Source organism: Gorilla gorilla, chromosome 1 (assembly GCF_029281585.2).
Source record: "Gorilla gorilla gorilla isolate KB3781 chromosome 1, NHGRI_mGorGor1-v2.1_pri, whole genome shotgun sequence".
In the NCBI taxonomy this organism is placed as follows: Eukaryota; Metazoa; Chordata; class Mammalia; order Primates; family Hominidae; genus Gorilla; species Gorilla gorilla.
In genome coordinates, this window is record NC_073224.2 from 221,623,622 (window position 1) to 221,651,545 (window position 27,924).

General features: G+C 50.1%; 1 protein-coding gene and 1 long non-coding RNA gene across 8 annotated transcripts in view; one reads left to right on the top strand and one right to left on the bottom strand.

Annotated features, from left to right (window-relative positions):
* The window catches only part of IGSF21 (immunoglobin superfamily member 21), a 271,595-nt gene that overhangs the window by 91,746 nt on the left and 151,925 nt on the right, over positions 1-27,924 (bottom strand). The gene's annotated exons all lie outside the window — the stretch shown is intronic.
* LOC134758524 (uncharacterized) lies at positions 22,640-25,109 on the top strand. 3 transcript variants are annotated; one of them, XR_010133799.1, is made up of 3 exons: positions 22,646-22,880; positions 23,838-24,253; positions 24,596-25,109. It is a non-coding gene; the product is annotated as an uncharacterized lncRNA (long non-coding RNA). The 3 variants fall into 3 exon arrangements; XR_010133798.1 differs by lacking the exon at positions 23,838-24,253 and having other exon boundaries at positions 22,640-22,880; XR_010133800.1 differs by lacking the exon at positions 23,838-24,253 and having other exon boundaries at positions 22,870-23,014.

Consider the following 27,924-nt stretch of genomic DNA (forward strand, 5'->3'; position numbering starts at 1 on the left):
TCTGCGATACAGACTGGCCCCAGGACAGCCTGCTGTGCCTGGACCCTGATCTGTCTGGGACTCCCTGGTAAGAGTAGCCCGGCCCAGGCGGGACAGTGGCCTCAGACCACCCCCGATGTGAGGCTCCAAAAGGAACTAGCAGGGTTTCTCTTTCTTAAAGCTCCCAGCATTAATGCTATTCTGTGCAGGAAAACATCCTAACTCTGCAAAGCGTACACCTGGACCAGACAGAAGAGGCTGTGCACGTAGTTATGCAAAAGAATCTGCATCCTAACCAGTGCCTACACAGGCTGAGTGTCCCCCAGACCTCCCTTCCATTGTTCTTTGGAATCTCAGGACTGTAAGCTCCAACAGCCCTGTATCCCAGAGCCTAGCACAGTGCCTGGCATACGAAGGGATGCTGAATAAGTGAACTATACCAAGAGACGTGTGTCATCATCCCCATTTGCAGACAGGAACCACAGCCAAGAAAGAGGCAAGTGAACTGCCCAAGGTCACACATGTATTATACTTGTAATAGTAAACAGCAGAGCTGACCGCTCAGCATGGATTAGTCCAAAAGAAAGGAGCAGAAGACCTACTTTGAGGCTGGGGATATGGGAAATGTGCAGAGGCTTTTGGGGTCACACAGCTCTGGATTCAGATCCCAGCTCTGCCACTCAGTTGATTGCTGGGTGATGTTGGAGGGTTCTGTGTGCTTCTGTTTCCTCATCTGCAAAATGGGAAGGATCATGCCTCCCTGTAAGGCACATGTGTGAGAATTCAGTGCATAAGAGTGAACACACAGAGAGCCCAGGGGATTGCTTGGCATGCGGTAATAATAACATGACAGGAATAATAATAGCTGGCATACATTGGCGCCTACCCTGTGCCAGATATTGCTTGCAAACATCAACTCCTGTCATTGTAACAGAAAGTGCTCCATCATATTAGCTATTACGTATTTTTCTTAAGTCCAAAGTAGGGAGGTTGGTCAGGGTGGGTGGACTGCAATGATGGCAGCAGACCGTAACATGGGTTCTTAAGAACAGGTGTCTCTTTTCTTCCCCATGCTGAGAGCATCTCAGCCAGGAATTCCCCAATGACCAGCTACACTGTGTAGAAGTTTCTGAGAGGCAGAGAGCTAGGTTCTAAGTCCCAAAGGTTGTCTCTGCACTGTTCCTCTCTCTGGGACCCAGTTTCCCTAAATGTTCCATGAGGAAACTGAGGACTCTTTGCTGCCCTGAATGCCCGCAGTGTTCTGATTCTAGAAGAGTCAGCCTAGAGACCACAGTTTCTCATGCTCCAGAGCTGCCAGACCCCACCTCTGGGCCCGGACTGCCCCCTGACCCCAACCAGCAAATCTGGGCTGCAGCCAGGCCAGGTTGCTTTTCAAGTAGAGTCATCAAAGCGTGGCCGGTGGACTTAGTCCAGCCAGTAGTGCGAGAGCCCGCTGAGCGGCCTGGCTGTTTAATTTGAAAAACAAATAAGTCTCCAACTTCGGCTGCCTCACCATGTCCCTGGGTGCTGTCACCCGAAAAAGAAAAAAAAAAAAAGAAAAGGGGAAAATATCACCTCCCCCTACCTTCCCAACCTCCTTCTCTTTGTGTTCCACAAAACCAATTACAGGTTGGAAATAGCTGTAATAAACTTGATATCCCACTTATGGGCCAATCCCGCCACGGCTGGAAAGTGTAATAGTGGCAGAGAGTGAAAACTGCTGGTGTATTTTGCCGGCTGTTTAAATTGCCTGCCTACATTATCCCAACTCCTCTCCAGCCAGGAAGGAATTTGCTCTCCTGGAAATGGAGCAGCTGAGGTCTCTGTGTCCAGGCAGCCGAGAGAGTGTTTGCAAGGAGGGTTTTAATGAACTGATTAGATATAGAGGAGTGGATAGCGCCTGGGATCTTGTGTCAGCCCAGCACAGCTTCCAATCCCAGCCCAGGCAAGAGGTGCTCCCTGGCTGTAAACAGCCTAAGGCGATACCTGCCTTTCATGGTAGTTAGGGGAAAAGGGCATTAAATTAGATAATGCAAGAGACAATGAGGGCTAGAAAGGGACTCAGTTTTACTGTGGGTGCTTCACTCCCTGGCTCTGGGTTCTCAGGCAAGTCACTGATTGTTTCTAAGCCTCAGTTTGCTCATCTGTAATGCAAGGGATATTAAACAAACTCACACCCCACAGTTGTGAGAAATACTAAAATAAACAAACGTGTAAAAACATCTTGCAAAATGCAAAGGCAAGTGGACACTGCTGTTAGTGTGAATTTATTGCTCAGCTTCTAGACTGTGGGAGGTGATGAGCAAATCTAGAAACTTCTGCCATGCAACTATCAAGTGGGAGTCCTTGCCCATCTCACTTGATCCCAGGAGCCTAGCATGGGAACTGGCACGTAGTACATGCTCAATGTGCATTTGTGGAATGAACCAATGAGTCAGTGAAGGAAGGAACGGACTTCCTGTTCACTTAAGCAGATCTGCCGCCATCCCAGCCACTCAGAAAGTATGCCTAGAAAGCTCCCTGCAAGACTGGGCACAAAGATGGCACTAGACCAAGTCAACCTCAGGCTAGAGCTTGAGTCCACTGGTGCCTTTGTGAGTTTGTCTATTGCTTGAGGTCTTTCAGGAGCTGTGCTTGGTGCTGGGAGTATGGCTGTAAACAAAGCAGATGAGGACAGTGAGAAAACTGACTCATCTCTTCTAAATTTCTGAAATATGTGGTTTCCGACACCTCCAGTGGAGCCTGAAGCCCAGGATGGGACTTCATTTTGTTCAATGTTGCATCCCCGATTATAGAATGGAGTCTGGTACTTAGAAGACTCTTTTTCAACATTTTTTTTATAGGAATGAACATCATTTTTCTTTTGGATGCAAAACCCATGCCCAGAGAAGGGATGCCATTTGCCCTGATTCCCAGTTAGGAGGTGGTGAAATGGAGAGCTTTGAACATGGGTCTGATTCCAAAGTCCAGACAGGAAGCGGCTCAGGTAGTAGAGTTGGATTTAGTTTTGGGCAGGGGGGCAAGAAAGGGAGTAGGTATTCTAGGGAGAGAAAAACCAGGGCAGGGGTGTTGAGGGAAGAGGTGAGGGGAATGAAGGCGGAGAGGAATCCTGGGAGAATGATTCAGCTGCCTGGCCGCCTGCTGTGTAGGGGGAGGGGCACAGGGTTCTCCCCTTTCTTGTTGCCATAACGACCCTGGACCACTCTTCCCCTAAACCTCCCTGCCCACCTGTTCTCCACCCTGAAACCGCTCTTGCAGTTCCTAGGCCTGGGAGCTGGGCCAGAGAAGCAGCCTCAGAGAGGGTAGGGCAGGCTCTGTCCTCCCCAAGGGGGCCTGGGGGAAGAGGATACCAGATGCCCAAAGACAAGAAGAGGCAGAAAATCCTCATGTCAGGTGCCGCTCACCTCTCTGGGCAGTCCCTGCTCTCCCTTGTGGGCCCCGGTTTCTGGCAGGGCTGGGCTCAAGGTAATTGGCTTCCCCTGGTGCGTGTGGGAGATCCGGTTTTGACAGAGACAGCTGGTGTCATAAATTGCCTGTCTCATCCGGTTACCGTGCGATGGCAGACAGCAGCTCAGAGATGGGCCTGGGGGCTGGGGGGAGAGTGGCAGGGAGGAGAGCGGCTGCAGCTTCTTTGTAGGACCCGCACCCCACATGTGGGCAGGTGCTCCTGCAAGTGTGAGGAGGTGTGTGCCACTGGTGTGAGCTGGGACCCCATCCTGCGTGGGTGAGCCTGCTGTGAACAAGGAAGCCTGTGTTCAACGGAGTATGGGTGTGCATCTGTGCATCTGTAGGGATGACTGTACAAATAGGTGTGTTTCCAGGCTGCCTACAAGGCTGTACATGTGTGTGAAAGGCAAAGTAATAATGAGAATGTTCATACGTAGTTTTAGATGTTTGCACAGGGAAGACCAGGAGGTCTCACAGGGAGTGTAAGAGAGTGTATGCAGGCATTTTCAGGGCTGCGTGTCAGTTTGTGGACTTACGGTGTTGTGCATGCACAATGCCTGCACCCACAGCTGTAAGTGCAGTTATATACCCTGCTCCTCACTCCGGGAAAGGGTGTGTGTTTGTGTGTGTGTGTGTGTGTGTGTGTGTGTGTGTGTGTGTATGTAAGGGGATGAGTTTTTGGCAAATGTAAGGTTGTATCTCCCTTGCCATTTCCCATGCCCAGATAGGCACCCACCAGTCAAACACAAAGCCCAGAGTCACGACCCAAACACCTGAGCCCCCCAAACTCTATCAGACACATGCATGGGAGCTCTGAGACCTCCTTCTCCACCTCCCATGCAGCACCCCGCTCCCGCTTCATGCTTTAGGGACTAGCACACAGGAAGCAGGGGAAATAGAAAGGGCCTCAGATAGATGCCAGACATTTGAACTTCAGCGCACAGTGGAATCACCTGGGCCAGAGTGGGGGTGGGGTTTGAAAATGTCAGTTTCCCCGGAAGCCCATCCTGCAGGTTCCAACTCAGTGACTTCTGAATGCAGTCCTTATTCTGCATTTTTAACAAGCGTCATCAGGTCATTTGGACACAGGGGTCAGGAACCACAACCGGAGACACAGTCCTGAACCCCCAGGCCCACTCCTCACCAGGGTCTCTTTGCAGCTTTCCCAGGGGGCCGTCAACTGCTGGACCCTTGGTGCCCTAGGAGGTCACTCAGAGCAGGAGCGCCCTTGACTGTCCATTTAGGGCTCTCATTTTACACAAGGCAAAGCCAAGGCCCAAAGAGGGGAGGGGCATGCCCAGGGTCACAGAGGGAGGAGTCAGCAGAGCTGGGAGCCAGGCTCTTTGCTCCGAAGCACATCCTCTTTCCACCACACCCCCAAATCCAGATGCTTGGAATCCAGACCCTAAAAGCACAGGTTCACCGAGTGCTGAACAGCTGCAGCACCTGAGATACTCAGGTCCCTCCTCCAGACCAGGTGATCATGTCCAGCTCCTCGCTGCCTCCTCCCTGCCTCCTGACAAGTATGCTCTTGGAAAATCCCAGCATTAGAGACAGGGTTCAGGGTCACATGGCTCGCCCCTAAAGAGAGGGGCTCGGGGGCTCTTTCCCAGTTTAACAAATGCCCTCCCCTCTTGTGTTCTGGAAGGAGTGGGCTGAGGAGGAAGGAGGAGGGACTTATTCAGCCACCTGTGTCTCCATGACAGCCACTCTTTTTTTTTTTTTTTTTTTTGAGACAGAGTCTCACTCTGTTGCTGAGGCTGGAGTGCAGCGGTACCACGTCAGCTCACTGCAACCTCCGTCTCCTGAGTTCAAGCAATTCTCCTGCCTCAACCTCCAGAGTAGCTGGGATTACAGGTGCCCACCACCACGACTGGCTAGTTTTTATATTTTTTTTAGTAGAGACCTCGGGGTTTCACTATGTTGGCCAGGCTGGTCTCGAACTCCTGACCTCAGGGTGATGCGCCCACCTCGCCACCCAAAGTGTTGGGATTACAGGCATGAGCCACCGCGCCCGGCAGAAAGCCACTCTTCACTACACACCCTCAGTGTGCATTCCTGTAACCCCAGTGACCTCAGCTTCCCATTCTTTCACTCACCTGTTCATTCATTCATTCATTCACTCACCTGTTCATTCATTCATTCATTCACTCACCTGTTCATTCATTCATTCATTCACTTACCTGTTCATTCATTCATTCATTCATTCATTCGTTCATTTGTTCATTCATAAACACCTCCTGCAGGCCAGGCCTGTGGACAGAGGGGTCATCAGGGAGTTCACAGAATGGGTGAGGTGGAGGTTGGGGTCAGGAGAGAAACATTAGCAGTAGGTGCTTGCTCAGCAGCAGGCTGCTGACATGGAGTGGAAATGGCACTGGTGTGCGGGCCGGGGAGCTCTGCCAGGGAGGGTCCAGGGCAGGCCCTGCCCAGAAGGGGACCCTGAGCCCTGCTTTGGAAGTTGAAGCAGAGCCTTTGGGGCAGACAGGAGGAAAGCATGGGGGTCCCCAGGCATCAACAAGAAGGCAAGGCTTGGGTAGAGAGTGAGGGGGGTTCAGGACAAGTTCTGGGGGTGCTGTGTAGAAGGGCCTGGTGTGGGAGGGTCATGGCTCACACATGTGGAGTCTGGGTTTGGTAGTGGTTAGGCTCTGGAGTCAGACCTCTAGGTTCCAGTCAATTTGAGATCTCCTATCTCCCTGTCTCAGTCTCCTTACCTGTAAAATGAGGATAGCAGTAGCACCACCATCTAGGGTGGAGGATGAATCGGGTTCTTCCCTATAAAGTGCTTAGAAGGTGTCTTTCACATAGTACACATGCTATAACTGAATGCTGTTAGCTGTAAAATGCTAATAATGCATATTATTATTACTATTATTTTATTGGAGGGAAATGGAGAGCCATTGAAGGCTTCAAACAGGAGAGTGATCAGCTCCATTGGTATCAGAGAAATCCCCCTGGCTGCAGTGTGAACAGTAGAGCTAGTGGCAATTGGGAAGAGGCATTGGGTTGGAGAGAAGAGACCACTTTTCCAGCCCCTCTTTCAGGGCTGCAAACTTGATTTTTGGATCCCACCAGTCAACAGGGCAGCTGTGGGGGGGCGGGAGCATGGCAGAGTCCTATCTGATCCCAGTATCTGTGTACCTGTGTGCGAGGTTCTGGCCCACATCCCCTGCCTGTGACACCCCCTACAAGGTCTCCCCATGGTCATGCTCAGCACTCAGTCCCCGTGTCATCCCCCCGGCTGCCGGTCAGTGGGCACACCTGTGTAGACAGGTTGTGTCCAGCAAGGGCTCATCATGGGACAGATGCCCAGCTTGTACCAGTCTGGCTGACCAATGCAGTCAGAAGGGGCTGCCAGTCCTCGGGGAGGGCCCTCGCTGTGCCAGTCTGCCTGGCCCACCCCACTTAGCAGGCACTGTGCACAATTGGGCTTGTGTCAGCATGATCGGCCGCCGGCAGACCCGTGGCAGATCAGTGGCCTGCGCCAGCCTGCCCACCTGCTAAACGAGGGGCGGGTGCACCAGCAAACATTGCTAGGCTGGCATATCCTGTCTGCTGTAATTAACACATGGCATCAGGGCAGCCCAGCCCAATGAAGCCTGTCTGTCCATCTGCCGGCTGTTCCTGGGAATCAGCACTTTACCACGAGCCCCAGCAGCCAATTGGAGAGGAAGAACACTGAGCTGGGAGCCAGGAGACCTGGGCCCCATCTCTGCTCAGCCACTCACTGGTAGTGGATGCTGGGAAATTTGCATTCCCTCTCTGGGCCTTGGCTCCCCTATCTGATAAATGGGGCCCAGGGGATGGCTGATTGCTAAGTTCTCTTCCTGCTGTTCTATGGGGGTGGCGTTAACAATAGGCAAATTCTGGGTGGCAGAATTCTGCACTTGAGGGGTTACAATAGAGCATATGCAGGCCCTACTCATTGCTTCCTTCATTCCACAAAGAGTTACTGCGTCCCCACTATGTGCCAGAGATATTGCCATGAATAAGACAATGTCCCTCTTCTCCTCGAATCCACATTCTACTGTCAGGAGACAGATACCTTAAATTAAGGAAGATGGAAGAGATGTATCAGCTAGAGAGAACTGCCATGCAGACATTAACATAGGGTGATGGCTACAAGAGATGGGTGGCCAGGGGAGGGCAGCCTCAGAAGGTCACATGTAAGCTGAGATCCAAATGAGGAGGTGGGGCCCCGCTTGCTTAGAAGAATCAAGTTGCTTCCTGCCACGTCCCCATGGGCTCCTCTTTATTCACTGCTTCTCGTTTGATCCCAGGGTTGCCCGTCTGGGTAGTGCTGTCTGCATTTGACAGATGAGGCTCAGAGACAAACCCTAGCTTAGTTCTATAGCTTCATGTTTTCTTCCCCCAACATTTGATTACGAACATTTCCCAACATGCAGGAAAGTGTAAAAATCTTTAAGGCAAACACCCATATACCTATTACCTGGCTTCCACAATTAAAATGTGAACATGGGCTGGGTGCAGTGGCTCGTGCCTGTAATCCCAGCACTTTTGGAGGCCGAGGCAGGCAGATTGCTTGAGTGAAGGAGTTTGAGATCAGCCTGGGCAACATGGTAAAACCCCATCTCTACAAAAAATATCAGAAAATTAGCCAGGCGTGGTGGTATGTGCCTGTAGTCCCAGCTACTCAGGAGGCTGCAGTGGAAGGATTTCCTGAGCCCAGGAAGTTGAGGCTGTAATGAGCCAAGATCTCGCCACTGTACTCCAGCCTGGGTGACAGGACAAGACCCTGTCTCAAAAACAAACAAAAAACCAAAAAACCTTACGCCTGTAATCCCAGCACTTTGGGAGGCCGAGGCAGGCAGATCACTTAAGGTCAGGAGTTCGAGACCAGCCTGGTTAACATGGTGAAACCCCATCTCTACTAAAAATACAAACATTAGCCAGGTGTGTCGGGGGCGGGGGCGCCTGTAATCCCAGCTACTCAGGAGGCTGAGGCATGAGAATTGCTTGAACCTGGGAGTCAGAGGTTGCAGTGAGCTGAGATCGCGCCACTGCCCTCCAGCCTGGGCGACAGAGTGAGACTCTGTCTCAAAATAAAATAAATAAATAAATAAATAAATGCAACCATGTTTGCTTTATCATATCTCCCCCCACCCTCCATTCATCCCTCTCGATGCAGCCACACAGCCTTATTTATTCGATGCCTTCCAAAGTGAGCTGCAGACACCTGTACAGTTTACTCCTAAACATTCTATTTAGAGTTCATTATTTATTTGCAATTCCTTTTCTTTTGAGGTCAAATTTACACACAATGAATTGCACAAATCTCAAGAGTACCACTCAGGGTTCTTTTTGAGTTTTGGCAAATGCGTGCACCAGTGTAAGCTGAGCCCTTCTCAGGATGCAGAACACTACCGTTACTCCAGAAAATTCCCTCCGCTCCTTCCCAGCCAAACCTCACCCGAGAGACGATCGTTATTCTGATCTGTTTGTCACATTTTATCCTGTTCTAGAATTTCGTATCAACGAATTATACGGTACGTAGATTCCAGGGAAGGCTCTTTTCTCCCAGCATAATACTTTTTAGATCCACCCCTGCTGTGTGTGTACCATGGTTTATTCCTTTTAATCACTGAGTAGTATTCCACGTCAAGGAGACGCTATGTTTGTTAAGCTGTTCTTTTGTTAAAAGGTACCTGGACAGTTTCCAGTTGGGCTCTGCTATGCTTCAAGCTGCTAAGAACATTCTTGCACAAGTTTTCTTTTTTTTAAAAAAAGTCACGTTTTCATTTCTCTTGCTACTGCTTTGTTTGACAAAGGGTCAGTCCAATCCAACAAGGGTTCCCTGAGCACCTACTATGTGTCAGCCCCTGTGCTAGACACAGAGGTGAGTGAGTCTCAGCTAGGGCAGGGGAGTTTGGCCTCTGAAGGCCCCACGCAGGCACAGAGCATCAGAGTGTACAGGAGGGCCTGTCAGGACCAAGTGCTCCGTGCCTGGCACTGTATTTCATCCTTGCAACCACCCCACGGGATTCACGTTATGGCCCCAATCTTCAAAGGAGGCAACCGAGGCCAGAGTGATGGAGTGATCTGCCCGAGACAAGAGGCAGGAGCTGGGCCTCAAACTTGGGGTGACCCCAGCCTTTGTCCTGCATGATGCAGGGATGACGTCTTTTCTTTGTTCTGCACAATGCAGAAGCAACAGCCCAGGGAGGCCAGGCGATCTATTCAAGGCCACCAGGCAGTACGGTGACAAGAACACAGGGCCCTGGGTCTCTCAGTCCTGTCTCTTTCCCCAACACCATCTTGGAGACTTCAGAAAAGGTCTACACATTTGTTGAACCAGCATTTATTTCCAGAAATTGGGCTGGGAGAGCTGAGTTATATGAAAGTTCTGATAATTTGTATGTATGAGTGTCCTTGTGTGTGGCCCATCTGACTGGTCCCATGCACCTGTTAGTCCAGGACCACCAAACGATGGCCCCAGGAGCCAAGGAGAGAGCCCCTGGCAGGCAGCGGGAAGGGTGGGACCAGTGTTGAGACAGGGAGTCTATGCAGCTCCAAGTCATCTAATTAAAAACAGAAACCCCAGTGTAGATCAAATTAACACAATCTGCAGGACAAATTTGGCCCCAGACAATGGCTTGTGACCCCAGCTCTCAGCAAATGAAGAAGGTGATGATAATGAGAGGAAGGAAAGTGTGGTAGATGAAAGATGGCACATATTCTTTGAGATTCCTGCATTAGAGATGGCAGGGGTCGGGGGGTCTACGATCTCTCCCTTTGAAACTAGACATGTTTGGAGACTGCTTTGACCAACAGAATTGGCGGACATGGCAGACGTGTGCCAATCTCCAAGCCCAAGCCTTAGGGGCTGGAAGCTTTCATTCAGGGCTCTGGGAACAAGTACATCCTGAGCTGCTGCTTAAGACATCCCATTGTGGTGCTAGAGAGGCCGCCTGGAGAAGGAGGGGGACCTTGCTTAGCCAGCCTTCTAGCCATGCCTGCAGGTGGGTAAAGCTGCCTTGACCCCTGCAGACCAGATCAGCCGCCCACTGAATACTACCCAGTGATCCCAGTGGACACCAGGGGAAGCATTAGAATTGCTCAGCCAGAGCAGTGGTCAACTTCTTACCAAGGAGGAGCCCTGTTCAGCACCCACCTTTGCAAGAGGAAGTGTGGATGCAACTTCCATCTGTTACAAGGCTCTATTTGACTGAAGCCATTTGGGTTGGGGGAAGATGGTTGTGCCAGGCAGGGCCCAGCAGGAAACAGATATTCCACGAAAAGATCATAAATAAGAAGACCTTAATTCCAAGATGATTTACAAAGATATGGGCAGGGCGGAGAAATTCCAATGAGGCATGAGGCAACACTGGGGCAGAGACCGGTGGGGACTATAGTCCTCTTAGGAGAAAAGGGAAGGGGGCAAAGGAGTGGGAGGTCTCCCTGAATCCAAGAGAGCAGCAGCTGAAGAAGAATTCCACCCAAAAGCTTGGGTGGAGGGACCCAGGGGCCCCACTGGGAGGAGCTGGGGAATAAAGACTTTGGCCGCATTTCCATCTGGCTTCCTGTCTCCTGCAGGTGTCTGTGCAATGGAAGGGCAGATGACACAGACTTTAGTCCAGGAATCTAAGGGGTTGGGGTTGAGCGGACACCTAGCATGGAAGGTTTCCATGAGCCCTTGTTCTCATTTTGCTGTTCCACAGTTGGGTGAAGTGAGGTCCCTTTCCCCACTGCTGCCCCATCAGATAGTTCCAGGTGAGCATGGGGAGAACAGCATCATCAGAGAGAGGGTCCCATTAAACTGCCATGTGTCTTCTTATGGCTGCTGCATGTCTGATCACCAAGACACTCCCAGTGGGAGAGGCAGCTGGGCCCACCTCTGCTTCTCATCACAGCCAGGCTCCAAGAATGGGACAGGAGAGCTGAGATGGGAAGGCCAGTTCTCCATCCCCTTGGCTTGGGGAGTAGATCCGAGGCTGGTCTTTCTGGAGGTTTGGCTTGGGGATTGGAGACGCCAAGACCCAGCTTAGATCCCTGGGTCAAGACTGCCTCCCAGATCTACTCCCAGTGTGGTTTCCCAGGGAAGAGCATGAGCGCAACTTCTAACTCTGCCCAGAGCCTGCAAGAGCTGCACAAAGACCTGTGCCTACAAGGGCTCTGCAGTTGGTTTAAGACTCTGCTTCTGAAATTTGAAATTTGTAATCGGTTTTTAAGAAGAGGCCCCTGTTTTCATTCTGCATTGGGCCACAAAATTAGGTAGCCACTTCTTTTTGTTTGTTTGTTTGTTTTTGTTTTTTCAGAGTCTTACTCTATCACCCAGGCTGGAGTGCAGTGGTGCGATTTTGGCTTACTACAACCTGTGTCTCCTAGGCTCAAGCGATTCTCTTGCCTCAGCCTTCCCTAGTAGCTGGGATTCCAGGTGCATGCCACCATATCCAGCTAATTTTTATATTTTTAGTAGAGATGGGGTTTCACCGTGTTGGCCAGGCAGGTCTTGAACTCCTGACCTCAAGTGATCCGCCCACCTTGGCCTACCAAAGTGCTGGGATTACAAGTGCGAGCCACCATGCCCAGTCATTAGGTGGCCAATTCTAGTTCTAAGCAAGAAAGAGATTTCTGGGCCTTTCCTTGGCCTAACTCCTTTGTCTAGATCAGTGGACAGCAAACTTTCTCTGTAAGAATATTTTAGGATTTGCAGGCTACACAGTGGCTGTCACAATTAATCAACTCCACTCTTATAGCACAAAACAGCCCTGGACAATCCAGAAATGAATGAACATGACTGTATTCCAATAAAACTTTATTTACAAAAACAGATGGTGGGCCAGATTTGGCCAATGGGCCAGAGTTAGGCAACCCCTGGTCTAGCTTATAAGCCCCTCTTTTCCTCATCTACCTGTCTGATTCTGGCTCATTCTTTGCGACTCAGGTCAATAGCTTTTCCTAATCTCTCCAGGAAGAGTTCAGGTTCTCCTCTTCTGGCCAACCTGACTGGAACCTGTACATACTTACTTATTGAGCCCAAGCTAAGAGGCTAGCTTTGTGATAGGCACAAGGTCTGGAGTGTTGAGCAAGAAGGTGTGCTTATAGCCTTCATAGGCCTTTGTCATAGATACCTGATAGTACCTGGCTATAAATTGCAGAAGGGTAGGGGCTGGAACCATTTTGCCCAACACTGTGTATGTCCAGTCCTAGTATAATAATGGGGTAAAGAAACAAGTTAGCCAATACCCAAACGCTCTGCCACACACTTACAATTCTTTTCTTCTAACTGGACCATGTGAGCCCCTGACTCATCTTTGACTTGGTAGGTGTCTTTACCAGAGAGGCCGAGTGATTTCCCCCAACACATAGAGCAGCAGACTAGTGGCGAAGCTGGGATTCAAACTCCCAGGCCAGGTGCATTTCAGCCACACCCAGGAGTTAGACTTAGGCACTGGGGTCCTAATAGAGCCTGAGAGGTAGCATGGGCAGCTCCTATCTCAGGTCCCAGTGAGAGCTGTGCTCATGTTTTCCCTCCCACCTCGTCTGCAGGAGGCCTGGTTTATTTCCTTTGGGAGAGAGGAAGTTCAAGAGTCTAGTGTTGGTTTCTATTATAAGGAAACTGTTCAATAAAAAATCACCCAGTATATTAAAAAAAAAATCTTTACCTGGCTTTGAACAAACCCTTGGTGTTATTACAGCAACAACAAAAAAACCCATTTGCTTTTCATTATAGATCTGGTTGTGTTTTGTTTTGTTGTCCCCAGAGAGCAAGGACTTTATGGGCAGAGTGGTTAAAAAAAAGTAAAGAAAGACAGAAAGAAAGAAAGAAAGTGAGAAAGAAAGAAAGGAAAGGAAAGGAAAGGAAAGGAAAGGAAAGGAAAGGAAAGGAAAGGAAAGGAAAGGGAAGGGAAGGGTGTGGTGGCTCATGCCTGTAATCCCAGTACTTTGGGAGGCCGAGGTGGGTGGATCACTTGAGGTCAGGAGTTCAAGACCAGCCTGGCCAATATGGGGAAACCCCGTCTCTACTAAAAATACAAAAATTAGCCAGGCATGGTGACATGTGCCTGTAATCCCAGCTACTGTCTGAGGCATGAGAACTGCTTGAACCTAGGAGGTGGAGGTTTCAGTGAGGTGAGATCATGCCACTGCACTCCAGCCTGGGCAACAGAGGGGGACTCCATCTTAAAAAAAAAAAAAAAAAGAAAGAAAGAAAGAAAAAAGGCAGGATTTGGAGTCAGACAATCTTGGATCTAAATTTCAGCTCTACCACTGATTCACTGAGCAACTTAACCCATTCTTTTAACTTCTGGAAGCCTCAGCCTGCTTGTCAGTAAAATGGGAATATGATACCTCCTTCCCAAGGTTGTGGTAAGAATGAAGTGATAATGTAGTCAGTAGTTATCACTCTGTGCCATGGCCCTTTATAAGAGACATGGACCCTGCTCTCAGAGAGTATACATTGTACTAAGAGACCAAATTACAAAATATAAAGAGAAAGATGGTTTTGGGTGGTGATTATTGCTACGAAACCAAAAACACACAGTGGATGAGGGGAAAGAAAATGACCTGGGGATTATGTTAAGGGCCAGAGAAGGCTTCTCTAAAGCCTGAATGATAAGAAGAAGCCAGCTTTGGCCAAGCAGAGGTCAGAGCAACTGCAAAGGCCCTGAGATGGAATAAAGCTTGCTTTGTTGAGGGAAGAGAAAGGTGGTTGGTATGGCAGACATGGAGTGAGCAAGGTAGAGAGCAGTGGGGTCACAGTTAAGAGAGCTATCTGGGATCAGATCATATAAGGTCTTAAAGGCTGGTGCAAGGAGGTTAAATATTCATCTCACTGCAATGGGAAGATATTGTAGGGTCTTGAACAGGGGAGTAAACTGACCTGATTCATGTGTTTAAAAGATCCGAGGCCGGGTGCGGTGGTGGCTCATGCCTGTAATCCCAGCACTTTGGGAGGCCGAGGTGGGTGGATCACGAGGTCAGGAGATCGAGACCATCCTGGCTAACATGGTGAAACCCCATCTCTACTAAAAATACAAAAAATTAGCTAGGCGTGGTGGCGGGTGCCTGTAATCCCAACTACTTGGGAGGCTGGGGCAGAGAATTGCTCGAACCCAGGAGGCAGAGGTTGCAGTGAGCTGAGACCACTCCACTACACTCCAGCCTGGCAACAGAGTGAGACTCCATCTCAAAAAAAAAAAAAAAAAAAAAAAAAAAAAAAAAATCCGTCTGGCTGCTAGTGGAGAAGGGATTGGAGGGCCCAGTGGGGGCAAGGAGACCTGGCCAGTAATGGGGAAAGACACCAGCTCCCACCTGAGCATAAAGTGGACAGAGGCTGGGCCCCTTGTCCATTCCTTTTGTGGTTTTATTGTCTCCTCCCACATATCTCTGCCATCTGAGGGGTTTGAATACATGTCAAAGGCCAAATGGGGAAAATTCTGGGGGAGGGGTCTTTAAAGTTAAGTGCATCTTTGAATTAAAATGCCTCTTTTGTCCAGTGGGCAAGACTGTGAGAGGCTTGAGAGGCCCCCTCTCCACTGCCCCAGGGCAGCCAGGTCCCTGGCAAGAGCAGAGGGGACACACTCAACCTACTAAGAGATCCAGCTTCTTCCAAACCACTCATTCCAAAGCTGGAAAATGGAAGAAGGGTCTGTCGCGGTCACATGGGTGATGGATCTTTAACATCAACATAATGATGTGGAGAGCAGCGATGACAACAGTGGAAGTGCGACCATTTCCTCAGAACTCATCTAAGGCCACGTGCTAAGTGCCCTGTGTGCACCTGCTCACTGGATCCTCCCAACTACCTTAGGAAGCAGGGCTCTTATTCCACGCAGATGAGGAAACTGAAGCCTGGAGGGGTGAAGCAACTGGCCCAAGATCATGTAGCCAGGAAGTGGCAGAGAGGGTGATATGGCTTCGCTGTGTCCCCCCCACCCCACCCCCAATCTCATCTTGAATTGTAGCTCTCATAATTCTCACATGTTGTGGGAGGGACCTGGTGAGAGGTAATTGAATCATGGGGGCGGTTTCCCCTATACTGTTCTAGTGTTAGTGAATAAGTCTCACGAGAGATGATGGTTTTATAAGGGGAAAACCCTTTCACTTGGTTCTCATTTCTCTCTTGTCTACTGCCATGGAAGACTTGCCTTTCACCTTCTGCCATGATTGTGAGGCCATTATTATGAGGCTTCCCTGGCCACGTGAAACTGTGAGTCCATTAAACTTCTTTTTCTTTATAAATTACCCAGTCTTGGGTATGTCTTTATCGGCAGCATGAAAATGGACTAATACAGTGGACTTGGAACTCAGGCTATGACCACTGCCATGCTCCCCTGCCTCTCAATGACACCCTGTTAGTCCGTCATGAGCCACACTCCATCCCTAGCCTCTCAAGGTGCCATCCTCCATGCCAGCTACTCACCCATGGTCTTGGGGCTTCCTACCCAGAATCTCCTTGACACCCTTCCACAGCCCTGAGGGGCTAGGGCTTTGGCTGAGGCCACCCAGCTAAGAAGTGGCACAGGTGGGTTTGAGCCCAAGACTGAGTCTGGCCCATCCACCACGTTGCTCCTTCTAGAGACAGGACCAGCCACTGATGCTCCCGGTTGATCTTTCCTGCCTCCCTGGGGTGCCTAGGGGAGGGAAGGCAAGAGGAATCACGGCAACCGCATTTGTACCTTGGGTAGGCTATCAGATGGAGGAGGAAAGATTTTCAGATTTGCTGACATAGATTTTTCTGCATAGGGTGATCACTAGGCCAGGTTTGCTTGTGATTGAGAGGGTTACCAGCATGCAGGACTTTCAGACTTAAAATCTGGATAGGTTTAGACAAACCACACTGAGTTACTCATTAAAGTGGAGGCCTGGGATGTGAGGCTTTCTGTGTTAAAACTGGGAAACATCTGGGCAAGTCGAAATGAGCTGATCACCTTAATTCTACATCACCCATGAAGCAGAGACAGCATTAATGGGTTGAATTTATGGGATGACAGATACCATCAGTGTCAATACAGTACTTTGTAACTGTCAGAGGCACTCAGAGATGGAATGGTGTGTCTGCGGTGGGTGGTGAGCTCTCCATCCTCAGAGGCATGTAAGCAGCAGTGAAACAATGCTTCACAGAGAACCATGAAAACCAATCCTCTGCCCATAGCTCTGTGAGCAGCTGTCTCTCTGTGCTTGTCTGAGCTATTAGGACACCTTCTAATAACATTTTAGCTTCTCTTGGGCCTGCTGTCCAAAGTCAACGCCATCCCTGCTTTCTTCCATGCCTCAGTGGCCCACTAAGTGAAGCCTGAAAATTACTTGCACGGTCAGGTAAATATTACAGCAGTCAAAGGTGTGGCTTCAGTGGGGAGAATGATGTGTAATTTGCAGAAATGCTACCAGTGTGTCAAATCGCACATGCGGCTGGCTCGTAGGGAGGAGAGTGAGTGACAGCCTCAATGGCACCAGTTTGGGCAGTTTTCTTTTTCTTTTTGAATCTCTGATGGACACTGATGTGAAGGAGGCTGAAGAACCCCCCTCCACTGGTGGGGTCTGCACGAAGGGCAGGAAGCCCATTGTCACAGAGCCCAGCTGTTTTCAGTGCAGCCGACATGGCCGCCTCCATGGCCTTGGTCAGAAATCTGGTCTCTAGTTAATGGTGGGCTCTGAGCATCCAAGAAGAGTCCTGCTGCAGATGCTCTGCACAGGGAAGGAAGCTGCATGTGCTGGACACCTCCCACCCAGGTGCCAGCTTGGTGCTCATGTGCCCTCTCCCTGCATTCTGACACCAAGGGCTCCCTCTTGCCCGAGGCTGCCCTGGAGTGGCATGAAGCAGGACCAGATGCCGAGTGTTGGCAGAACCTTGCAGGGCATGAGTCATCCAGGCCCACCCCCATCCTCTGCCCATTCTCCCTCCCCAGAATATCTGGGGCTTGGGAAGGAAACCATTATAAGGGATGGAGCCAAGAGAGTGGGAAGAAAATCTCAGAATTGTTCTCTCCCTTGTTTAAATTGAGGTCTTCAAAAGAGCCGTTTCCCTGCACTTTGGAGAGTGAGTGGATGGCAGGCAGGGTTGGGGTCTCTTCATTTTGCTTCCCTGCAAGACTGGTAGTTCAACCACAAGAAATGCTGTGAAGGCAGAATGGGGAGCAAAACAGCTAGTGTAGAGTCAGCCAGTGTAAGTGCAAAGATGCCACCTGGCTCTGCCTCGGGGCCCGGGGTCCTTGAGAAAGGGAGATAGCATGAGGGTGAAGGGCGGTGGTTGGTGCAGAGTCCTTAGCAGGTTACCTCCAGAAGGCACATGGCAGGAACTGAGAGAACTGGAAGGATGCTTCTAACATACTGGAAAAGTCTCTGGGTTTTTGTTTGAGGGACACTGAGGCCCAGAGAGGGAAAAGGACTTGCCTAAGGTCACACAGTAAATTCCAGTTCCTAACTCAGTGGCTGCCCTTGCCTTCCTGGAAGACTCTGCTCTTTCTCAATGGGCCCTGCGGGGAAAGAAAGGTCCGAGATCACCATTGGAGAGCAAGAAAGGGCTCACCTTGCTGCTGGAGGGATGAGGGAGATGCGCTTCAGACTGGGGGTATCTAGCACCCACCCACTAGGAGCTGCTGGTCCGGTGCACATGCATACTTACTGGTCTTGAGGAATCATCAGACTGATGGTGGAGACAAAGCTCTGACTCTTATGGAGCTCCCAGACACAGCTCTGCAGCAGGAGGTGCAGACTCTGGACTTTAGGGAACTTCTGGGCCAAGAAGAGACCTTCTGTTCAGTCTCACTTCTTGGCTGAGGGGAGCCCACAGTAAGCTTTTCCTTGTAAACGTATCATTTATTCAAAGATGCTGATCCTCCTCCTCCTCCTCCTCCTCCAACAAGTCCTCCCCAAACACTTGCATCCATGCCAATGACACAGGATCAAGGCTGTCTGGATCCTTCTGCATCCACTGAGAAAGGACAGTCACCCTAAAGTCTCAGGCAAATGCCCAAATGGCCCCACAGGGCATCACACTTGTCCAAGACCTGCCCCAGGTGGATCACCCCAAGTCTCATCAGCATCAGCACCCACCCTCACCTGCAGATGCTGTGGGATCCCATCAGAGTCTGCAGCCACCCCAATCCCCAGTGACCCTCTGTCTGCAAAGCTGCTGCAGCCTCACTTCCTCCTTCAATAGCAGCTCCTCCTGCACCCCATGTGATGTGGTTGTTTACAGCTCATTTGCTCCTGGATTAAGAGGTTTGGACGAGGAGCTGAGGACATCAAGAACAATCGACCAGCTCAGGAAAGAGATTGCCCTGAATTGTTACAGGCACAGGATTTACTATAAAGCATACCTGGGAGCTATCATGAAGAGTGAGGTGGGCCTGTCTTATATGTGTTTCAACTTGTAGAATCTGCCAAGGACAGGGATGAGGGATTCCTGCTTTTGGTGTCACATGTGGGACATAAGACTGCCTTCCATCCGGATAAGCCTGTGGGACAGCTCTCAGCCCTTTCCCCAACCCTGGAGACCTTCAGGAGGGAGACCAACTACATGTGTGATTCCTCCCGCCCTTCTATCTGTTTCTGGATCTGCAGAGGAATAAACTGCCTTTTGTTTTGCAAGTTCTGACAAATAATTTCTCCCACTCCCAAGGCACATTGGTGACCACCTTAGGGCTGGAGGAGAGATGAGGCAAACCACAGCTGCAGGTTTCACCGCGCACCTGAGTTGGGGTTGGGTGTCTTTCCAGACATATCACATGTAAGCTTGGTGACCTGTCTTTGGGACCCATCTCAGCCTCAGCTTCACTTCCTGGGACCCAGGAGTCCCTGACACCCCCAGCCACAGCCCAAAAGCACTTACAGCAGCTGGGAATCTTTTACCAAACACCAAAGGAGAAAATCTCCTAGCTGATAGTGCAGGCTACCTTGTGGTAAGAAGCTGTTGAGGAGCATTTCAGCATGTCCAGCAGAAAGAGCCCTGCCCTGTGGGTCAGTAGTCCTGTGTCCCAGAGCTGGCTCTGCTACTAACTGGCTGGAGGACTAATGCTGCTCACTTTGACTTCCCAAAGTTCTGTTTTCCCATCTGTAAAATGATCAGTCGAAGTAGATTAAAACAAAGGGGTTGGGTAATATTGCTCCGTGTGGTTGAAAACATGATTTGTAGAGAGGCCAAGTCGTTCATTCCTGCATTCTGCATGCATTGATTAAGCACCTATCATGTGCCAGGCACCGTTCTGGGCACTGGGGACACAGCAGCAAATAAAACAGACAAAGATCCCTGCCCTAGTGGTGCTCTCGTTCTAGATAGAGCAGGGATTGGCAAACATTTTCTGTAAAGAGCTAGACAGTAACTATTTTAAGCTTTATGGGCCAAATGTTCTGGGTCACAACTACTCAGTCTGTTATTGTAGACAATACATGAGTGAATGAGCATGGCTGTGTTCAAACAGAATCTTATTTATGAAACAGGTGGTGGCCCAGAGTTGGCCTGCAGGCTGCAGTTCCTTCTCTCCTAGAGGCCTGTTCTAGAAGACACAGGCTGCAGAATGAGCTCCTCCAACTCTGACGGTGGACCCAGGCATGGTCCAAGGAAAGCAGCCTCCACCTAGGGCCCGTGATCTGAGAGCTCAGTGTCCGGGAAAGTCCCGGTCCAGCCGCAGAGCTACCCTCTTCTCCTGCTTCCTCCATGCTCCCCTTTTTCCAAGCTTCTCAAAGTGGCCTGAGGCCTTTCTCCAAACCTCTTTCCACTCTCCCTCTGAGCCTAGAAATGTCTTTTTCCATAGTGGCTGCTGTGGAGTGAGGGAGGCAGAGGAAATCTAGGATATTCCCAGAGGGTGGGCCCAAGTGGGAGGCCAGGGCAGGGTAGAGAAGAGTCTCCATCAAAGGCCAAGGAACTGGAAAATGAGCTCCCCACATCCTGTTTTCCTGAGCACCCTGATGCTCACCTTCTAATCCTTGTCCAGCTGAGAGCTGCTTCTGCTTCCTTAACTGTAGCCGAACCTCACCACCTCCAAAACGCCCACACAAATTGACTCTCCTGAATAAGCTCTTCCCGTATCTCCCCAAATCAGCTGGTCCTCAGTGTACAATGACATTTATTTTCTGCTTATATCAGTGTCCTGCCTCACCTATTAGACAACCCATTCCCATTAGAGTGAGGTCAATGTTTACCCTGTCCTACTGGGAGCTCTCTGAGCCTGAGTTACATACATACAGCTCTCTACAGCCAGGGGCCATGGGCTCTCCAAGGGCAGAGACTGAGTCTCCTCCATCATGCTGGCCTCTCCTGGAAGTCAAGTGTTATCTCCCTTATTAGTCCTGGAAGTTCCTGAAAGCAGAGAGTGTTGACCCCATTAGCTGGGTCTCCCTTTCAGTTTGATTGGGAGCTCACAGAGGTGGAATCCAGGGTCATGAGACTCACAGGTGGTCCCTCTCGTCTCCCTGGAGGACATAGGTGCACACTGTGGCTGTGAAGGCCCCTGTGTCACGTAGTGAATTGCAAAAGGTTCCCATTTTCACAGCTTCTTGGGTCCACACTCAGCGTTTCTCACTAAAAAGGCAGCATCTATTTCTCTGCTCCTTGGACCTGGGCTGGCCATGTGATATATGCTCTGGCCAACAGGGAGGTGACAATGCATGAGTGATGGTGCATGGCCTCTGGAGGCCTAGCAAGTTTCCACGTATGTTCTTGGGCCACTGCCATGAGTACATGCTGGGCCAGCCCACTGGAGGATGGGAGACACATGGGACAGAGTTGGTCACTCCTGTTGTCCCAGTGAGGACAGCCTGGGTCAGTCAAAGGTCAGATGCTCTCAGACATATGAGTGTGCACAGCTACCTAGCTCATCCACCTGAACGTGTGAGCAAAAAAGTGCCTATTGTTGTACACCACTGACGCTCTGTGTCCAAGTGTTACACAGCATTTTCATAGTAATAGATCACAGATACACATATGGTCAAGAATTTGGGCTCTTGAATCCAACTGCCTGTGATCAGCTCCTGGCTCTACCATATACTGGCTGTGTGGCCTGGAACAAGTTACCTAGCCTCTCTGACCCTCTCTCCTCTTCTATAAAATGAGAATAATAATGGTAGCCACCTCCTAGGGTCTTGTGAAGATTAAATGAGATAGTTCATATAAGGTACTCAACGCAGAGCCTGACACATAGAAAGTGATCAATCAATATTATTCATAATAATATTGCTATTCCAGAGCCTGGAGGGTAAATTTCTGGGGCATTCCCACCTCATCTGCACAGTCTGATAGCAAAGAACCCCTTGCCCCTGTCTCCGGGCTTCATCAAGGCTGCATTAAATCCCTAAAAGCCTCTCCCTCAGTGGGCGCCTCCAAGCTCTTAATCTCTGTGGCTCAGGAGGAAAACTTGCTGGAGAAAATGCCAGTGGAAGGCCCAGGCACTGGGACAGAGCCCATTGGCTGCACCTCGCCCGCTCCTCAGCCTGCGAGCTTAAGGAAGGAGCGGGCTTGCCTAGGAAATGCATGCTTTCTGTTTTGAGATCCCGGTTTTGTGGCTCTGGTGCCAAAAATCGGAGTGAAGAGCAGAGAATTCAGCCAGCAGTGCCACATGGGGGAAGGCAAGCATGTGGAGGTCAGGCAGGGAGGACGCTGTCCCTTCCAGTGGCCTGATGGGCACAGGCGTTGGCCTGGAAACCGGACTGGTGTAGGGGCAGGTGGGCAGCGTGATAGGATGGAGACTAAGCACTCCAAGAAAGGGGCTCCCCAAGGATGCAGGTGTACCCAAGTGGGTGGGTTTGAGCTGGATTTATGTACAGGGGCAAGTGAGGAGGCCGCTGCATGAACAACAATTTTTCCAGAATGGAAGCTTGCAGGAGGAACACCCAGAGGACACCCAGAGGTGAGAATCTTTGCCTGACATTAACACTAGTTCCACAACCACCATCCCGAACCCTTGGAGCCAGATGTGTCCCAGAGCTCAGGCTGAACCCTACTTCTGAAAGGTGATATGGGGCTTGTTCAATATATCACACAACACAACTGGGGTCCAAAGAATCACTATGTAATCACTCAACATTAATATTTCTGCAGTGACGCATTTGGATGGTGATACTAAGTGAGAAAAACAAATACCATAAATATCCTCCCATCGACCCAGGCTGGGTTTTGCCACCAAGTCAGTTCAAGTCAGTTCAGGTCAGGTTCAGTTTTCTCATCCAATGAATTACAAAAAAATAAAATAAAATAAAATAAATCTTTCATTTATCAGAGCTTTTTGGATTTCTGGTTTGCAGGGAAGGGGTTGCAGGCTTGTGAAAAGAGCCGGGATTGTGACATCATGCTCACAACCACTGTAATAGCTGCTATTTGTGGGATGGCACAGTGTGGTGGCCCTGAGCCTAAGCTGGCTGGAATATTCACCATGGCCCTGCAAAGCAGGCCCTGTCTTCTTCATTTGGCAGAGAAGGGGAAGGGTAGGGTTGTCAAGGTTACGGGAGCCATCTAAGTCACCACAACTGATAAGAGGAGACAGAGCATAGAGGAGGTAAATTGTCCTCAGAGAATCATCTGGAACAAAGTCCCTAGAAGGACAGAGGTTTAGGTCAAACTCAATGATTCCTTCAGCTACATTTGCACCAACCAGTCTGGGGGCAGACATAGCTCCTGTATGTTCTGTAGGTACGTTAAGGAAATAACAAGGCCTTAAGAACTCTAACCCCTTTGCCTAGGGGCTGTCTGTCCTCATGCCCTCCTGTAATGAGATTCTAGCATAATAATCCCTGCTCTGGGCTCCCTCCGTCCATGTGTTCTCTCCCCATTTCACTGCTGGAAAAACTAAGGCTCAGTGTGCAATGACTTGTCTGAAGGCACAGGCTATCTTGTTGAGACCAGAATCATGGTATTCAAATGCCATTAATAATGACAGTAAACATGAGTTGGGCACTTACTCTATGCCAGGAGTTGTTCTATATGCCTCAGATATATTATCTCATTTAATTTAAGGGTTGGGGGCCAGGCAGGAAGCAAGCATGCTAAAAGTGGTTCATAAATGCGTGGCTTCTTGCTGCTGGTCCTAACGGGATTCTTGTGAAATAAGAAATGATGAGAGAGGGGGAAATAGGGCCATCCCCTCATACAGAAGGAGGGGACTGCAGGCTCCTGGGAATTTAAGATAATGAGCAAGGAAAACAATCACTTTATTTAAATGAGTTGAAGGACTATTTGGCTTCTCTCTGTAAGAGGAAGCAGTTATGGGGTTTTATTTTATTTTTGGCCCTAATAATATTACAATCTCCAGGCTGGTTATTATCTGTCACTTTCCAGGGAAGATTGAAAAGAAAATAGTTTTATCCCAGGCAATTGTAAACTGTTCCTTTTGATGAGTTGTTGCTTCCACTTAGATATTAAATGCACCAGCATCAGGTGACCTGGCCCAGCTGGGTGGCTTTGTTTAACTGGCTACAGAAGAGAAGGAAGACGAGAAAATTTTCTTGTTTTTTAGACAGGACTTCTCAAAATGCAATACGTGTGAGAGTCAGGGGGGATGAGCATGCAGTGGAAGATGAAAATTCCTGGGTTTTACAGGAAGAGTGTCTGACTCTGCAGGGCCCCAGTGGGACCAGGAATCCGCACTTTTCGCAACCGCTCTGGGTGATGCTGCCAGAGAAGGTTGCTCTGGGTTCTCCCTAAACCTGCTTGGCTGGAGAAGTGTTTGGTTCTGAGAGACCTCCCCAAAATTAAGATCCAGAAGCTGTCAGCAAAAGGGACCCCAGAGATAACTGAATAGATTCACATCGCAAATAAAAACTGGAGTCCCAAGATCCTACAACGAGTGAGAGGCAAAAATGAACCTGAAACTCAGATGTGCATTCGCCTGGTTCAAAACTGGACCCGTTACACTGCAATGGTGCTGAGCAGGTGCCTAGTAGAGGTGGGGGTGGGGCTGGAGGACCCCCACACTCTTTCTTCCCTTTGCTCAGGCTCACCTCATTGTTGTTTCACAAGCAGTGATGCAAGTAGGTTGAGAAAGCCAAATGGCTCCCAGGCAGTAAGAGTCCTTCCCGAAACTGGCTCTGAGTAGCATCCTACATCCAAATCCCCAGTGCTATTATAAACTAGAAAAACTCAGTGTGATATGGTTAACCCTCTGAGTTGTTGTTCTTTTATTTCCCCAAGTGGCCCTCCGTATTTTTCACCATTGACCTCTCCTCCTTTCTGCACGACCTCCCACCACCTGAAATTCTTGATTTTGTCTTGCAGGTGCCAATTGCCCCATCCTGCGGATGTCCAGAATGCTTCCTTTTATGCCATCCCCCAGATACTCAAGGGAGGGAGGGAAAAGAATGGGCTGGGAGCTACCCTGGGGTGGGGAAGGGGAAGCGGCCAATGCATTCCATTCCCACAGCATTCAGTGTGCAGTTGCAGTTGCCAACCACCCCTGGAAATGCAGACTTGCCTCACCAGCCCCTTGGAAAACATGCCAGGTCGCAGGCAGCCCCTTGAGGCCAGGTCTCTAGTAAAGCTTGCCTCTGGATGGCTGCAGATGGAAAGGACTTGGTTCTTAGCACCAAGGAAGAATCTCTCTCAATTGATTATTTACTTATCAAGGCAATGAAGATCCAAGCAGACATGGACTCATGCAGGGCTTGTGCCAGCCTGCAGCCTCCAGCTTTCTCCAGGAACCAGACCTCTCTCATCCCGCTTCTGGAACAGCACTGCTACAGATGCAATAAACATTTATGGTGCATCTACTATGTGCCAGACACTCGCAGCAGATTAATCTCATTACATCTCCATAATGACACCGATGTTGGAATTATTATCCCCATTTTTTCAATGAGGAAACTGAGGCTTGGGGAGATTATAGATTTTACCTAAATCCCACAAATTATAGATGACAGGGACAGGATTCAAAGCCGGACCCTCTGAGCTTGCAGCAGATGCCACAGTGTTCATTCCATCTGTCCTCACGTGTCTACTTGCTGCCATCCACTGCACTCTCTGCCTCAGGTTCTTTATCCGGTCACCAGAACCTCCAGAGTTCATGCCCCCAGAAGCAGCCCTCAACAAGGACAGATGCGGAGTGGGTGGATAAATACTCCAGCTTCCCCATCCCTTTGTGGGCTGGGGATTAACCCAGAGGTGTAGTCTACACTGCTATTCAAAGTACGGTCCCCGATTTGGCAGCATCAGTAGCACCTGGGAGTTTGTTATATGCAAATTCTTGAGCCCTGCCCCAGACCTGCTGAATCAGACTTTCTGGAGGTGGGGCTCTGGAAGGTTTCAGAAGCCTCTTCAGGTGATTCTTACACACACTGGAGATTTAGCAACTCCATCCTACTCCACTTCCCAGAGCTCACTGGTGAAGCTGAGCCCCACCTGCCCAGTGCTACAACTTCACTGGCTTTCTTCCCTTTGCTGGTTCACATCCACACTCCCCTGACAATACTTCCCGACATCACCTCCAAAATACATGATTTGTACTCAAATCCTTGTCTGAGGGGTGGGGGGGCTTCAGGGGAAACCCTGCCTAGGACAGACCCAAGTCCCTCCACTTCCTCTGGCATCTTCAAGGCTAAGGCGGGGAGACATTCTGGACGCTGATGGTGAGAGTGAGTTCTGAGAGGTACCAGGTCCTTCTGTTCTGGCCCAGAGGGCCAAGACCTGAGACCTCACAGGCAGGGCTACCCCACAGGCAGTGCACCGAGAGTCATAGCCCAGAGGCAGTTGTGCACTCCTATTTATACCCACTTTTAATTACATGCAAATTAAGGTGTGAATTATGTGGCCATTTCTAGAAAAAGGGTGGTGACTTCCGGGTCATCAGGTCATTGCCACGGAAGGGGGCAGTGACTTCTGAGTGTTGGCATGGCAATGGTAAACTGACATGGTGCACTGGTGGGCATGTCTTATGGAAAGTTCCTTCCATCCAGTCCCTGTTTTAGCTAGTCCTCAGTTTGGTCCAGCATCCGAACCCTGCCTCTGAAGTCAAGTCCCACCTCCTACCTAAGACCCCTGACTGGCTTTTCTTCTCTGTCTCCTCTTCTCTCTTCTTGCATGACACTTCTGGAAAACATTTTATAGGCCAGCCACTGTGCTAAGGGCTTCCCATGCATCCTCTCATTTAGTTGCTGCAAGCATCTTCCTGAAGCAGGTGCAGCCAGAGATGCTTGGCCTGGCTGAAGTGGGAGGAGGAACAGAGAGCTGGGTTGGCCTGGGGTCCCCAGCTGGGTGCTCCAGCAGTCCTAGGCTCCATTTGAATCAGAATACAAGAGATAGGACTGATTAGAATGTCTCCAGTCACTTCTGGCCTCGAGGCAAAGCGATGTCCCCCCATCTCTTCACCTAGGCTCCATCTGCTGCTCCCTCACTCTGCATACCTCCCCTCAGGTAGGTGGCCCCCAACACCTCCACGTGGAAAAGGCCCCCACTAGCCAAGACCAGGATGGATTCCTATGGCAACTGTGCAGAAGTTCCAAATGAGGTAGGAGGTGGGGCTGGACTCCAGAGGCAGGGCTCGGATGCTGGACCAAACTGAGGACTAGCTAAAACAGGGACTGGATGGAAGGAACTTTCCATAAGACATGCCCACCAGTGCACCATGTCAGTTTACCATTGTCATGCCAACACTCAGACGTTACTGCCCCCTTCCATGGCAATGACCTGATGACCCAGAAGTCACCACCCTTTTTCCAGAAATGGCCACATAATTCACACCTTAATTTGCATGTAATTGAAAGTGGGTATAAACAGGAGTGCAAAACGGCCTCTGCACTATGACTATGGGTGCACTGCCTGTGGGGTAGCCCTGCTCTGCAAGGAGCATTCCCTCAGCGGCTGCTGGGCACTGCCGCTTCAATAAAAGTTGCTGTCTAACACCATCGGCTTACCTCTGAATTATTTCCTGGTGAAGCCAAGAACCTTCCCGGGCTAAGCTCCAATTCTGGGGCTCCCCCACCCTGCAGCACAAAGATAAGGCAAAGCTCTCCTGCCACCATTTCTGGGCCTCTTGCTTCTTGGCTGGCCTTGGCCCCTGGACCAGCCACCTGCCCCTTCCCTCGACAGACATTGGGCTTTCACTCTCCTCGGACCATCCTCAATGTCCCTCCTGTTTGCCCCTCTCCACATCTTTGCTCATCCTCTGCGTGCTTCTCCAGCCATGAGGAGGAAAGGGAGCCAACATTTGTGAAGAATATTCCAAGTGCCAAGCACCGTGCTAGTCTTGACTTAAATCTACCGCCTCTCCAAACTGATGAGGGGGACGTTTTTATACCCATTCAAGAAGGGAGAAAGCCGAGGCTTGGAGAGATGAAGGGACATGACAAATGCCACACATCTAGCAAGTTACAGAGCTGGAGTTTTAACCCAGGTTTGTCTGTCACCACACACACATCTCCAGAACACCATTGTGCCCCTACTGTCCAAGAACTCATGCTGCTTTCCATGGTGAGCCCTTCACTTGAGTTCCCAAGCCCGCCATTGCCTACACATGCCGTGGCCTCATCTCTTCATTGACTTTTGCATCACTGCACCTCCAAGTTCTCTCCACCCACTGGCTCCTTCTCTGCAGCCTATACACGTGTGTACAA